Below are 4,302 nucleotides of genomic sequence, written 5' to 3'. Positions count from 1 at the left end.
TTTCATACTAATAGTCATTCAAGGACATCTACACCCACCCGAGAGACACACTCAAGCCAACTTCCTGTAGGCCCATCTTCTATACCAACAGCCAGTTCAAGGGAAACTGTACCCATCCAAGTGACACACTCAACCCAACTCCCTGTAGTCCTGGCTCTCAGATAGTCATTCAAGGACGTCTATACCCACCCAAGTGAGACACTCAACCCAACTTCCTGTAGGCCCATCTTCTATACCAACAGCTAGTTCAAGGCCGACTGTACCCATCCAAGTGACACATTCAACCCAACTTCCTGTAGTCTTGGCTCTCAGACAGTTATTCAAGGATGTCTATACCCACCCAAGTGGGATCTCAACCCAAATTCCTATAGGCTTGGCTTCAATACCAACAATTAATTTAAGGTCGTCTACACCCACCCAAGTGGGATCTCAACCCAAATTCCTGGAGTCCTGGTGTTTATACCAACAATCATTCAAGGATGCCTACACTCACCCAAGTGAAACACTCAACCCAACTTCCTGTCATCCCAGCTTCCATACCAACAGTCATTCAAGGATGTCTATACCCACCAAAGTGACACACTCAACCCAACTTCCTGTAGTCTTGGCTTCCATACCAACAATTAGTTCAAGGTCGTCTACACCCACCCAAGTGACACACTCAACCCAGCTTCGCTTTCCTACCAACAGTCAGTTCAATGACGTCTACCAACAGTCATTCAAGGATGTCTACATCCCAACCAACTTCCTGTAGTCTTGGCTTTCATACTAATAGTCACTCAAGGACATCTACACCCACCCGAGAGACACACTCAAGCCAACTTCCTGTAGGCCCATCTTCTATACCAACAGCCAGTTCAAGGGAAACTGTACCCATCCAAGTGACACACTCAACCCAACTCCCTGTAGTCCTGGCTCTCAGATAGTCATTCAAGGACGTCTATACCCACCCAAGTGAGACACTCAACCCAACTTCCTGTAGGCCCATCTTCTATACCAACAGCTAGTTCAAGGCCGACTGTACCCATCCAAGTGACACATTCAACCCAACTTCCTGTAGTCTTGGCTCTCAGACAGTTATTCAAGGATGTCTATACCCACCCAAGTGGGATCTCAACCCAAATTCCTATAGGCTTGGCTTCAATACCAACAATTAATTTAAGGTCGTCTACACCCACCCAAGTGGGATCTCAACCCAAATTCCTGGAGTCCTGGTGTTTATACCAACAATCATTCAAGGATGCCTACACTCACCCAAGTGAAACACTCAACCCAACTTCCTGTCATCCCGGCTTTCATACCAACAGTCATTCAAGGATGTTTATACCCACCAAAGTGACACACTCAACCCAACTTCCTGTAGTCTTGGCTTCCATACCAACAATTAGTTCAAGGTCGTCTACACCCACCCAAGTGACACACTCAAGCTAACTTCCTGGAGTCCTGGCTTTCACACCAACAGTCAGTTTAAGGATGTGTACACCCACCAAAGTGACACACTCAAGCCAACTTCCTGTAGTCCCAGCTTCCATGCCAACAGTCATTCAAGAATGTCTACACTCACCCAAGTGACACACTCAACCCAACTTCCTGTAGGTGTGGCTTCAATACCAACAATTAGTTCAAGGTCGTCTACACCCACCCAAGTGACACACTCAACCCAACTTCCTATAGTCTTGGCTCTCAGACAGTCATTCAAGGATGACTGTACCCACCCAAGTAAGACACTCAACTTCCTGTAGTCCCAGCTTCCATGCCAACAGTCATTCAAGAATGTCTACACCCACCCAAGTGACACACTCAACCCAACTTCCTGGAGTCCTCGCTTTAATGGCTACAGTCAGTTCAAGGACAACTGTACCCACCCAGGTAAGACACGCAGCTTCCTGTAGACCTGGCTTTCATACCCAGTAGTTCAACCTACACAACTTCCTGCTCTCCTGGCTTTCATATGAAAGTCAGTTCAATATTTTTTTTATTGATTTCAGAGAGGAAGGGAGAGGGAGAGATATTCACATCCATGATGAGAGAGAATCATGAATCAGCTGCCTCCTGCCCTTCCCCTACTGGACCGGGAATCGAACCCAGGACCCTTCAGTCTGCAGGCCGACGCTCTATCCACTGAGCCACACCGACCAGGACTGCCATGTCATTCTCTTGCATGACCTCAGGGGAAACCCAACAGCTCCTGTTAAGCAAACCAGGGCCACAGGCTGAAGAGCTTAGCTCAGAGCCTGGCTCAGATGCTTCCTAATCCAACTCAGACGCAGATAAGGGAGGCCAGATGGATTTCTGGACGGTGAGCTGCAAGGGAGGTCTGAGCTGGAGACCTGGGCAGGGGGGCTTTCTTCCCAGGAGCTCCGAGCGAGCATCCGTCCCCCGTCTCTCTCCTGGGTTCTTGCGGTTTCCTTGGCCATCCTTGGCTTTGGCCGCCTGGCCCGTAGGCACCTCAGGCCACCCCCGCCTCCCTCTCCACCTGGCCTTCTCCCTCCTTTCTCTCCCCACATCTGTGTCCAGATGGACCCCGAGGACAGGGACACCGGTCGGACGGGATTGTAGGGGGCGACTCTCTGGTCAAGCCTCGGGCTGACCTGTGGCAGGGCCACAGACAAGTCCCAGCCCAGAGCTCTCCTGGTATGATGAAGCCTGACCTTGTAGGCCTCCCTAATTCCTTCCTACGTAGGGAATGGGCTGTGGGAGGTGCAGCAAGCATTGCCAACACAAGATCATCTGTAGACATGTTCATCTTACCCCTGTTTTCATCGGACGATAAAATAAAGGCTCAGCGTGCAGGCTGGGTCTTGGGTGTCCTCATCCAGGCACGGGAGATCCACCAGGCCCCAGCTGTATTCTCTTTATCGGTCTTTTCTTGCATCCCTCACGGCCCCTCCTCAGGCTCACCCTTGGCCGTGCTGGCGCAGGACATAGGGTTCAGGTTGCAACCGTGGCCCTGGGAGCTGATCCTGACCAGGCCACAGGTGCAAGAGAATGTTGTTTCAAAACGAGGTCAGATTGTGGCACGCGGTTCCGGGACAGGGGTTGGCACAAAGTTGAGGTCTCCTGGCTCCTTTTCAAATAGATTTCAAAGAGTTAAACTGTTTTAAATATCTTCTTCTTAATAGTTTTGTTGTCGTTAATCGCTGCCTGACGATATTTCTTCTGTTGATTTTCACATATAGTGGAAGGGAGAGAGAGAGAAAGAGAGAGGGGGGGGGGATGACAGAATCATACATCGGCTGCCTCCTGCACGCCCCCTACTGGGGATCAAGCCTGCAACCCAGGCATGTGCCCTTGACCCAGAATCGAACCCAGGACCCTTCAGTTCACAGACCGACGCTCTATCCACTGAGCCACCCGAGCTAGGAATACTTTTTAAAATTTAAATATATATTTTTCTTCATTTCAGAGAGGAAGGAAGAAGGAGAGAGAGAAAGAAATATCAATGAAGAGAGAGGATCATGGACCGGCTGCCTCCTGCACACCCCCTACTGGGGATGGAGCCCGCCACCCGGGCATGTGCCCTTGACCCAGAATCGAACCCAGGACCCTTCAGCCCACAGGCCGACGCTCTATCCACTGAGCCACACCAGCTAGGGCTCAAGGACACTTTCCATTCACCATCATTTTTTTTTAATTAGTTACAGGTGTCTGTGAAAAAAAAAATAGGTTCCCAGTTTCTTTCTTTCTTTTTAACAAAAACACAGATGAGATATCTCAACTTGCTGGTGACCAGATTTCCTGGGAAGTCTTTTAATACACCAGCCCGACAACATGGTGTCTGCAGCCACCGGTATGAACGCTAGGACATCATGGCCCAGGCCTTCGCCTTCTCGTTCCGGAGAAATCATGCCGTGCTTTGCCATCCACAGATCGGAGAAGCAATGATGCCTTTTAAACTCCCGCCCTGGCCTTATCGTCCGGATCAGTTCAGGCTCTTACTTCAATGCCGGGCAACTCATTTTTCCTTTTACCAAAATGGGGGCGGTGAGACCTGCCTCCCCGACTTTTGTAGAGCGTTAAAAACAAACAAACAACAACAACAACAACAAAACAGCACTGGCTGGTTTGGCTCAGTGATTCAGCATCAACCTATGAACCAGGAGGTCCAGTGCACAAAATTCGTGCAAGGAGTGGGGGGGGGGTTCCCTCAGCCCGGACTGCACCCTCTTGCAATCGGGGACCCCTCAGGGGATCGGGCCTAAAATGGCAGTCGGACATCCATCTCGCAATCCAGGACCGCTGGCTCCTAACCACTCGCCTGCCTGCCTGATCGCCCCTAACCACTCGCCTGCCTGCCTGATC

Source organism: Myotis brandtii, unplaced genomic scaffold, assembly GCF_000412655.1.
Source record: "Myotis brandtii unplaced genomic scaffold, ASM41265v1 scaffold2150, whole genome shotgun sequence".
Classification (NCBI taxonomy): domain Eukaryota; kingdom Metazoa; phylum Chordata; class Mammalia; order Chiroptera; family Vespertilionidae; genus Myotis; species Myotis brandtii.
Note: the sequence above shows the minus strand (reverse complement) of the source record.